Raw genomic sequence first — 13,166 nt, 5'->3', positions numbered from 1 at the left:
ATCTTCATATATACCTAGATTATCTTCATATATAACTAGATCATCTTCATATATAACAAGATTATCTTCATATATACCTAGATTATCTTCATATATAACTAGATCATCATCATTTATAACTAGATTATCTTCATATATAACTAGATCATCTTTATATATTACTAGAGTATCTTCATATATAACTAGATCATCTTTATATATAACTAGAGTATCTTTATATATAACTAGACCATCTTTATATATAACTAGATCATCTTCATATATACCTAGATTATCTTCATATATAACAAGATTATCTTCATATATAACAAGATCATCTTCATATATAACTAGAGTACATTCATATATAACTAGATTATCTTCATATATAACTAGATTATCTTCATATATAACTAGATTATCTTCATATATAACTAGATTATCTTCATATATAACTAGACCATCTTCATATATAACTAGATTATCTTCATATATAACTAGATCATCTTCATATATAACTAGAGTATCTTCATATATAACTAGATCATCTTCATATATAACTAGATAATCTTCATATATAACTAGATTATCTTCATATATAACTAGATAATCTTCATATATAATTAGAGTATCTTCATATATAACTTGAGTATCTTCATATATAACTAGAGTATCTTCATATATAACTAGATCATCTTTATATATACCTAGATTATCTTAATATATAACTAGATTATCTTCATACATAACTAGAGTATCTTCATATATAACTAGAGTATCTTCATATATAACTAGATCATCTTCATATATAACAAGATTATCTTCATATATAACTAGATCATCTTCATATATAACTAGATCATCTTCATATATAACTAGATTATCTTCATATATAAATAGATCATCTTCATATATAACTAGAGTACATTCATATATAACTAGATCATCTTCATATATAACTAGATCATCTTCATATATAACTAGATAATCTTCATATATAACTAGATAATCTTCATATATGACTAGATCATCTTCATATATTACTAGATCATCTCCATATATACCTAGATTATCTTCATATATAACTAGAGTATCTTCATATATAACTAGAGTACATTCATATATAACTAGGTCATCTTCATATATAACTAGATCATCTTCATATATAACTAGATAATCTTCATATATAACAAGATTATCTTCATATATAACTAGATCATCTTCATATATACCTAGATTATCTTCATATATAACAAGATCATCTTCATATATAACTAGATAATCTTCATATAAAACTCGATCATCTTCATATATAACTAGAGTATCTTCATATATAACTAGAGTACATTCATATATAACTAGATTATCTTCATATATAACGAGATCATCTTTATATATACCTAGATTATCTTCATATATAACAAGAGTATCTTCATATATAACTAGAGTATCTTAATATATAACTAGATCATCTTTATATATACCTAGATTATATTCATATATAACTGGAGTATCTTCATATATAACTAGAGTATCTTCATATATAACTAGATCATCTGTATATATAACTAGATCATCTTCATATATAACAAGATAATCTTCATATATACCTAGATCATCTTCATATATAACTAGATCATCTTCATATATAACTAGATTATCTTCATATATAACTAGATCATCTTCATATATAACTAGATTATCTTCATATATAACTAGATAATCTTCATATATAACTAGATAATCTTCATATATAACAAGATTATCTTCATATATAACTAGATCATCTTCATATATAACTAGATCATCTTCATATATAACTAGATTATCTTCATATATAAATAGATCATCTTCATATATAACTAGATCATCTTCATATATAACTAGATTACCTTCATATATAACTAGATAATCTTCATATATAACTAGACCATCTTCATATATAACTAGATCATCTTCATATATACCTAGATTATCTTCATATATAACTAGAGTGTCTTCATATATAACTAGAGTACATTCATATATAACTAGATCATCTTCATATATAACTAGATCATCGTCATATATAACTAGATAATCTTCATATATAACCAGATCATCTTCATATATAACAAGATTATCTTCATATATAACTAGATCATCTTCATATATACCTAGATTATCTTCAATATATAACAAGATCGTCTTCATATATAACTAGAGTATCTTTATATATAACTAGAGTACATTCATATATAACTAGATTATCTTCATATATAACTAGATCATCTTCATATATAACTAGATTATCTTCATATATACCAAGATTATCTTCATATATAACTAGTGTATCTTCATATATAACAAGATTATCTTCATATATAACTAGAGTATCTTCATATATAACTAGAGTATCTTCATATATAACTAGATCATCTTTATATATACCTAAATTATCTTCATATATAACTAGATTATCTTCATATATAACTAGATCATCTTCATATATAACTAGATCATCTTTATATGTACCTAGATTATCTTCATATATAACTAGAGTATTTTCATATATAACTAGAGTATCTTCATATATAACTAGATCATCTTTATATATACCTAGATTATCTTCATATATAACTAGAGTATCTTCATATATAACTAGATCATCTTTATATATACCTAGATTATCTTCATATATAACTAGATCATCTTCATATATAACTAGATTATCTTCATATATAACTAGATTATTTTCATATAAAGCTAGATCATCTTCATATATAACTAGATCATCTTAATATATAACTAGATCATCTTTATATATAACTAAATTATCTTTATATATAACTAGATTATCTTCATATATAACAAGATTATCTTAATATATTACTAGACCATCTTCATATATAACTAGATCATCTTCATATATAACTAGATTATCTTCATATATAACTAAATTATCTTCATATATAACTAGATTATCTTCATATATAACAAGATCATCTTCATCTATAACTAGATAATTTTCATATATAACTAGATCATCTTCATATGTAACTAGATTATCTTCATATATAACTAGAGTAACTTCATATATAACTAGATCATCTTCATATATAACTAGATCATCTTTATATATAACAAGATTATCTTCATATATAACTAAATCATCTTTATATATAACAAGATCATCTTCATATATAACTAGATCATCTTCATATATAACTAGATTATCTTCATATATAACTAGATTATCTTTATATATAACTAGATAATCTTCATATATAACAAGATTATCTTCATATATAACTAGATCATCTTTATATATAACTAGATCATCTTCATATATAACTAGATTAACTTCATATATAACTTGATCATCTTTATATATAACTAGATAATCTTCATATATAACAAGATTATCTTCATATATAACTAGATCATCTTCATATATAACTAGATTATCTTCATATATACCTAGATTATCTTCATATATAACTAGATCATCTTCATATATAACTAGATTATCTTCATATATACCTAGATTATCTTCATATTTAACTAGATCATCTTCATATATAACAAGATTATCTTCATATATACCTAGATTATCTTCATATATAACTAGATCATCATCATTTATAACTAGATTATCTTCATATATAACTAGATCATCTTTATATATAACTAGAGTATCTTCATATATAACTAGATCATCTTCATATATAACTAGAGTATCTTCATATATAACTAGATCATCTTTATATATAACTAGAGTATCTTTATATATAACTAGATCATCTTTATATATAACTAGAGTATCTTCACATATAACTAGATCATCTTTATATATAACTAGAGTATCTTAATATATAACTAGATCATCTTTCTATATAACTAGATTATCTTCATATATAACAAGATTATCTTCATATATAACTAGAGTATCTTCATATATAACTAGATCATCTTTATATATAACTAGATCATCTTCATATATAACAAGATTATCTTCATATATAACTAGATTATCTGCATATATAACTAGATCATCTTTCTATATAACTAGATTATCTTCATATATAACTAGAGTACATTCATATATAACTAGATCATCTTCATATATAACTAGATTATCTTTATATATAACTAGATCATCTTCATATATAACTAGATCATCTTTATATATAACTAGATCATCTTCATATATAACTAGATCATCTTTATATATAACTAGATCCTCTTTATATATAACTAGATCATCTTCATATATAACTAGATCATCTACATATATAACTAGATCATCTTTATATATAACTAGATCATCTTCATATATAACTAGATTATCTTCATATATAACTAGATAATCTTCATATATAACTAGATCATCTTCATATATAACTAGATCATCTTCATATATAACTAGATAATCTTCATATATAACTAGATCATCTTCATATATAACTCGATTATCTTCATATATAACTAGATCATCTTCATATATAACTAGATCATCTTCATATATACCTAGATTATCTTCATATATGAAGATGATCTAGTTATGTATGAAGATATTCATATATAACTAGATAACCTAACTAATGTTATACAGGAAGAATTTTTGTTTTATTTTTGGTTTTTAAATCGCACACTTACTTTCGAATTTTTATTTAAGTCTTAAATGTATAAATAATTAATAATTCAATCTGTAATTACCAAAGTTACGTAGACACAATAAACACATAAACACACGCACAAGTAACTTCGTTTCATAATTTTGTCAATATCAATGATGGTTAAAATTCATTGGGCAAAACAAGATTGTATGCGATTAATTACATCTAACTCATTAATTTAAATTTTAATTTAATACATTTGGATGTGAGAACAAACAGACAAACTAACTCATGGTCATATTTGCAGCAAAAGACTCACTTTCCTCATTTTGTCCCATAATCTTCACATTTCACCAGCGATATTTCTGAAAAAGTGGAAAGAATTGCTGCTTTCTATGTCGAAATCTATACATATAACATTTATCCTCGGCTAGTTTTATGACCTTGAAGTGTTATTGTTTTTAACTCCTTACATAAAATGACATTATGCTTTGAAACGATTTTCATAACAAAGTGGGAGTGCTGAGGCATTTGTGTACTCAGAACTAGACATTTAATTCTTTTACAGATGACGTTATTCAATACTGCAGAGACAATCACTATATATATATATATATATATATATATATATATATATATATATATATATATATATATATATATATATATATATATATAAAGTAGGATGGTTTCGTTGTTGTTGCTTTCCTTTCCAGTAATTTATGAATGCAATGAGTAACTCTAGTCATGTAAATTATAAAAACAATATTACCAGTAATAATAATACCGAAGTGTGTGTGTGTGTGTGTGTGTGTGTGTGTGTGTGTGTGTGTGTGTGTGTGTGTGTGTGTGTGTGTGTGTGTGTGTTTTTGTTTGTTTTTTTTACAAATAACTGTTCCAAGACGGGTGTCATTACTTCCCCGAACAGGACAGTTTTACACCACTTTTATGTGCCCTTGTACAGATAAAATGATATCCTTAAGCTAATGTCTAAAATTCTTACATTAATTTTAATTAAAATCTTTATCTTTTACAGGATTTTGGTTCTAAAGAGTAAGTCTTAAGCTTAATGGTTGTCTAATGACTATGGGTAAAATTAATTTGAATTTTCAGTGTGAATGTTAATGTAAATTAGAATTTTCAAAGGTGAGTGTTCATGTTAATTAGAATTTTCAAATGTGAGTATTTATGTTAATTATAATTTTCAAATATGAGTGTTAATGTAAATTAGAATTTTCAAATGAGAATGTTCATGTCATTGTTCCTGAAATTCGTTTAAAATACTCCCCCAAAATTGAAATTTGTAGAATAATTATTTATTAACATTTAATAATTATTGCCATGAAGTGCTTCCGAAGCTTATCTATTTCCTTCACATAAAACTAAATTAAACTTAATTGCCTGGAAATTTTATCAGTTACGCTTGCCAGTTTTCTGTATAATAATTGTTCGAGTAATTAGGGGTGATTAGTGTACACACAAATATATAAACATACTTAATTTTATAAATGACACACACACACACAATATGTCATATTAAGTTTTAATATTATATTAATATTTAATATTATATTAATATTTAATATTATATTAATATTTAATATTATATAATAACATTGTAATATACGTGTAATATTATATGAAATATACATGAGATAATTATATATATATATATATATATATACGTATATATTAAAATATATTAAATTAAAAATGAGAATATAATGAGATAAATTCATTTACAATAAATATCATTATCCTATTATTAATTGTAAAATATCTCAAATATATTATATAAATATTCTTATCCTGAAATAAGACATGCACTATGCATATTTTATATTAATAAATCTATACGAAAAAGATAAACATTTAATGATAGAACTGTATTCAGATTAGCTATGCAATATGAACAAGTTAATAAAATACTAAATTGACTGCGAAAATAGCAAGACTACTTACACTAAATTAATTAAAATGTAAATTAAACAAATAACTCGAAATAATTTTAAAATGTTTAAACTAAAAAATAATGGAAATATAGAATTAAATGTTCAGAATAAAATGTGCTTAAAATGCTAAAGTACAAACGATGAACATAAATGTTTTAAAAGAGGCCAATCCTCAACACTATAGTCAGGTACTTACAAATTTGATTTTAGTTACCTTATTTACCTAAAAATCATTTATCCATCATGCTGGAAAGATAAGTATTGATTTAACGAAAAAAAATGATATTTCATTAAACTTTTACAGGCTTACCTGTTCTTTGATGGTCAAAATACCGCCCTTCTCTTTGCTAATCGAACACTATTGAAAGTTGTGATGTGGGCACAAACCGAGGGAATTAGAAACAGATTACAACAATGGCAAATATAAAAATCAAACCATTTCTTTGTTATATCTTATCTTTTATACTCCTATAAATTCGTTTTTTTTTTTCATGTGTATTGATATTCATATTAAAAACACTCTTTTCTATTTATTGTATTTATTTGCTTCCCCACCAAAGCAAATTAGGCACAAGGCTGTTTTTAATGTAGGATAAAAAAACAGCTCCTCTAAAAGTAGGCAAAAAGAGGCACTCTGGTTACCAAAAATAATAATTGTCCCAGTATAGAGGGTTTCCACTCCATTGACTGGTACAGATTATCTTAAGTGCAGCATCTGGAGAACAGGTACTACACTTTGAGATATTAATTTTTTTATTCACAGGAAAAAAATACAATTGGGAAAATGAACAAAAAACTTAGGCACAACACTTTGATCCCGGCCCGAAGGCCAAGAACAACAGAAAAAAGGCAACCCTCTTTTCTAATTATTTAAAAAGAAAATACAATTTTCTTACATATGGATTGTGGAATTGCATTCACTAGCAAAAGATCTAGCTAATTTGTATATTCTTTTAAACATTCATTTTAATTAATTCTCCATTAGTTACTTCGGTTTTCTAATGGGATAATCATCTTTAGTTAACTATTACGTGTAATTATATCCATGCAGATATTCTGCATAATATTTGCGTAAAAAGTTTGTAGTAAACACAAAATTGTTTCCATATATATTTATCTATACGTATATATTTTTGTTTTACAAATTTTGTCTCACAAACTCCTAGAGTTTTTGGTATACAGACATGAAACTTAATATATAAGGTATTTGAATATATGCAAAACTTTATATTTGGGTTTTAGCCCGGAAAAATCGGTGCAAAAGTGTGAAAATAAAAAAAAAAATGAAATTTGCCAGGTGAAGGTCGAACGCCGGCATTACGAATGCATAATGTAGTAGCTATTGGTTCATGCTTTAATTTTTAGCCATACATTGAACAAGCTTTCATAGCACAGTCATTGACGGCAGAGGCAAAATAAATTGTTAGCTGAACGTTTTGGTTTAGATTCTTGGTGGAGGTTTTTTTTTTTTTTTTACACAGTGATCACCACTTATCAAGGCCCGGAAGCCACTCAGGGATAAGGGTTATTGCAAGTACATTGCGTTAGTGTGGAGATTTGATGAAGTGTTTACGTAAGGGGGCGGTTCATTAGAAATTTGTTAACGTTGGACTTGAACACATCCAAGTTGTAGTCCGGTGGGAAGCAGGCAGACGGAACAGAGTTCCACAGGCGTGCAATTCTAAGAAAGAAGCTTTGTTCATGGAATCCGCGGTTTGATTTTTCATACTTTTTAAATCATGACTATATATTGCATCAAATCTATCTATCTATCTATCTATTTATCTATCTATATATTTATAAAAGTCAACGTGTCTCTGTGTGTGTCTGTGTACATTTCCCTATGCAATAACTCTGTCAACTTTAAGTCTACAGACCTGAAATTTGATATAGAGGGTACTGAGATTTGGCAAAATCTTTGTGATCGGTTTTCGGCCAGAAATTTGGCTGTTAAGGGGTTAAAGTTCGACGATTTGTCCTTTGAGAACTCTACCAAACTCCTCCGCCAATTTTGGGTCTAAACACTTGAAATTTTATATATATATATATATATATATATATATATATATATATATATATATATATATATATATATATATGGATCTAACTTAATAACTTTATTTGAGCCCAAAACAATAAATGTTAAGGGGTCATAATAGGGGACAAATTTTTTAAAAATTGACCGCTTTTTTTTTTTTGCTCATCATACACCTCCAAACACCCGAGCAACGCCGGGCTGAAATGCTAGTATATATATATATATATATATATATATATATATATATATATATATATATATATATATATATATATATATATATATATATATATATAAAGCCTTCCCTATGGTATGTGCATATTTGCAACCGATGATGAGGTAGTAGTACGAATCTCGTGGGATGTTTCTGATACAACAAACGTGCTCTAATTGTAAGGGTCGGATGTAAATAAAAAAAAAAGGCTGATTATATCCAATTTTGAGATACAATTAAAATAAAAACAGGATTGTTTTTAGAGTGATTCAATCGGCGTCGACGGATGTTGTACTAATAAATGCTCATGAATGATGAGAAAAAAGGGTAATAATAAAACAAATAAACGACACATATTACAACAGACAGGAATTTTGGGTTTGTATTACTGTACACATAGATTCGAAAAAGTTGACAAAAAACAAATATAGAACAAATAAATGTTATCACAGGTAAGATAAGTTACTTTTCTTCCAAACTGGATATATTTTTCGTATTTTTATTCAGTGTAACATGTTTATTCAGCTCGAAAAACATACAGTGTTTACCGATGTATTGGAAAATTAAAAATGGCGTCCGACTTTCTCTTTAACACAGTAAGTTTGGGAAAAGGTGTTATAAATAATAAACTAGACAAAATACTATTAAAACCCCACCGAATATATGTCAACCTATGTCACGGTAACATATATTGAGCGAGATTCTAACAGTATTTTGTCTAGTTTTATATTTATAGCACCTTTTCCCAAACTTACCGTGTTAAAGGGAGAGTCGGGTGCCATTTTGAATTTTCCAATACATCGGTAAACACAGTATGTTTTTCGAGCTAAATAAACATGTTACATTAAATAAAAACACTGAAAACATATCCAGTTAGGTAGAAAAGTAACTTATCTTGCCTTTGATAACATTTATTTGTTATATATTTGTTTTTTTGACAACTTTTTCGAATCTATGTGTACAGTAATACAAACCCGGAATTTTTTTCTATCAAACTTAAACTCATAAAAATATAGAAATTGGTTGAAAATTTAATTTTCGAACAATTGGTGACAGTTTTTTTAATTTCCGATTTTTTTTTCTTCGATCTCAGGATTTCACTTTGACCAAATTTCTAACGCACTATTTGAATCCATCGATAAAACATGTAAATAAAATCACTTGAAATATTTTAAAACGCAAAATATAATTAGAAAGTCACTGTTTGGCTTGTAACAGTGATTTGTTAACTGCTTTTCATTATTTTTTCTGTTGGAAATTGTAAACAATTTTCGATGAAAGCTTATATAATACTTTCATCCGAGTAAATCTACAATAAAAAAAATGTTTATCTATCTTTCTCTACGAGAATACAATTAAAAACAAAGCATTACAACAAAATCAAACATTTCACGTTTTGTATTATAATACATTTATGTATCACTTAAACACTATAAAAATGACGAAATAAGAATCAATGGTAAAATGAGGTTCAGGACTGGGAGCATGAAAACGCAATAATTCTTATTAATTCGAGGTAAAAGTTTAAAAGTTGGAGTGAAAGTTATCAAACAATAATTGTACTATACCTGTTGCTATATTTCGGAATTTTTCAGATAAACAAATCTACTTGTTGCTCCTGTAGTCGCTTTCGATAAATAAATACTGTCCATTAGATTGTGTGTGTGTGTGTGTGTGTGTGTGTGTGTGTGTGTGTGTGTGTGTGTGTGTGTGTGTGTGTGATAAGAGTCACTCGAATAGAATTAAGTTTTCTTTCCTCAACGGATATAAATTTTCAAATGAAAAATGCTTTTCTTATAGTTTTTTCTGTTTTTCTTTTTCCTGTCAACCTGTGAAATACTAGCCGATTGTTATTTGTGACAGTCGCAATCAAAGCACGCATGTGTATATTGTTAGTTGTGTTTTGTCTCTTGCCTCCTCTGCTCGGTCACGATTAGCTGGCACACTGTCGAGTAGAACGCGAAAACAAATACACGCTGGTCCTCATAGGGGCGACTGTTACCAGTGCGAAAATCAAAGCTCACATCTTGTAGTTTTCCCACGGGCCAGTAATTATCCTGGCCAACCAAATGAAAAAAAGGCTAAATGAATATTTTTCTTTTGAACTTTTGTTCACCCTAACAAGATTTATTGCTACTGAAGCGTAAGGGCTAACTATGATAAGGACCATATTTATAGGGGAAATTTGGGTGAGGAGTTGAGCTTGGGCAGTAAGACTTTTATTCACATTATATTTAAATTCCTACATCTTGGCATGATCGAGGAAGCGGAAAGGGAAGAGTACTTCAAATGGGAAACGATCCAAGAATGGAATTCATTACAGTAAGAAATACCCTTGCATGGATCAGGCTTCTCTATAGTAAATGGGCGTGGTTTTGCTGCTAGCCAGGTGGATTTACATTTAACGGCTACACGTGGCCTACGTTTATCAAAGCACATTCCCTGGAAGTATTTATAAAACAAGCATAGAGATGCAACACTGTAGCGATGCGATAGGGGCTGGAACTTAGCAGACGGTGCGAGACCTATCGGTTAGAAATTCGTTTGTTCTCCCTATCCAAATGGTAGTTGGTGCACCACTGCACACTGCACCAGCCTAGATCTAACAACAATACTCTATGCATGTGCGATATGTCGGATACTGGCAGGTGCGAGCAGTGTTTGAACTCGTTAAAAAGGGAGCCTACTTTCTTTGCAGACTTGAACTAAAAAATCAATCACTGCATGAATAAAAACAATAAATAAAATATGTTTTTAATGGACAGAAATAAAAGTTTTTAAAAGAAAGGATTCATTTATTTGGAATATTTTTTTAAAGAAAGGATTCGGTTATTTGGAATATATATACGGCATAATCACGTTCACGTGCCGGTTCCCGTCAGATCACGGAAGTTAAGCAACGTTGAGCCTGTCATTGCTAAAATGGGTGATCTATTTGGAATGTCCAGGTGCTGTATGTAGGAGGACGTCGACACCTCCCTGCAAAAGTTGCAAAAACCTAACGTCGGCATCTCCCTTAACGGGGATATACATGCGACTGGGGACCGCTTGTGAATTTCATACTCTCATGAAACTTCCTCCTTCGGGGGAAGCCGGTTAAACCCGAATAGGGTTGGTACTGACTGCACACAATCTATTTCCGACAGTATGCTATATATTCTGCTGTACAATTTCGCCTTTTACTAGATGTTCAGTTCCTTAGTCAAATGACCTTAAATGACGCCTGCATTATGTGGTTCGAATCTTATACGAATCTCATTTTGTGGTATTCGTTATTTCCAGCCTAAAGACTAAACAAATCGTTTTTAGTGATATTATCCACGTAAACATGAGCATTCACAAAAGGCAGCATAATACAAAACATTATTAATAAAAAATAATAAAAGTAAAAGCCTTATTCAAAAAATGTACTGTATAAATTTCAGCATTAAAAACAAAACAGTCGATAACAGTTGTCAATTCAAACAATATCTATAAAATAAAAATGAAAGTTTGAATGTCTCTGACTCTGTGAGTCTGCCTCTATGAAAAAAAATTACTGGTCATATTTGTAGGACATTTAGAACATAATAGACGCTACATGAAGTGTAATGGACTATTTAATAGGAGGGTGAAAGAAGAAAATACTTAAATTGCAAATGAAGATTTTTATGAGAATTAAATTACAAATTAATTCTCAAAGACCTAAAAGTTACTCTTTAGATTTTAGTGTTACGTATGATGCTATCAAGCGAATTCTGACAACGCTGGACCTGTCAAGAATTTAAGCAAAAACTAATTGAAAAACTTCAGAAATCGCTTTTTAAAAGATTATAAAAGATGCTTTATATCAAGATAAACCTTTCTAAATAAATAAATTAATTAATAAATTAAATAGTAAACAAAACAAGACCTTTGTAGTATTACTTTCCTTTGTCGACACAATTACAGGCACACTACCAGAAGGCGTTTTCAACCCCGAATTACATTTGATGCTAAGAGGTGTGACTACTCGGTGATTATAAGAAACACTGCACAGCAAAATTCATTCTCTTACTTTCTTCAGCTTCGACAACGACACACCCCAGATCTCGGTGTGAATGTTGCGCTGATAAGAATTCCATCAACATCTGTGCGCTCACACACAAGCTCGTTATTTTTTATACGTTTCTCTACTTGCACAAACGCACATACACGTATGCATACATGATTCTACTCTAACTTTGTTGAACACATTCACGTGAACTCAGTTTCATCGAATTTTGTTTTGGAAATAAAAGGCAGTGCATGCACGTTTATAAATAATAAATTAAAACCGTATTAAATTACCTTTCTATGTGTGTTTTATTATTTTCTTTTATTTCATTATTTTTCCTCCTCTCCTTTTTTCTTTTTTCGTTTCGTTT

General features: G+C 27.8%; 1 protein-coding gene across 2 annotated transcripts in view; it reads right to left on the bottom strand.

Annotated features, from left to right (window-relative positions):
* Positions 1-13,166, bottom strand: part of LOC145277817 (high affinity copper uptake protein 1-like) — a 224,376-nt gene that overhangs the window by 156,421 nt on the left and 54,789 nt on the right. The window contains exon 1 of one of the 2 annotated variants that reach the window (XM_080129706.1): positions 10,350-10,831. The exons of the other annotated variant lie outside the window; for it this stretch is intronic. The gene's annotated coding sequence lies outside the window, so the exon portion shown is untranslated. Of the gene's footprint in view, positions 1-10,349; positions 10,832-13,166 lie in introns of those variants that run through there. 2 annotated transcript variants of the gene reach the window in all.

This window comes from Euprymna scolopes, chromosome 6 (assembly GCF_053919585.1).
Source record: "Euprymna scolopes isolate OS-2025 chromosome 6, ASM5391958v1, whole genome shotgun sequence".
Taxonomy (NCBI): Eukaryota; Metazoa; Mollusca; class Cephalopoda; order Sepiida; family Sepiolidae; genus Euprymna; species Euprymna scolopes.
Note: the sequence above shows the minus strand (reverse complement) of the source record. Positions and strands in the feature narration are given on the sequence as shown.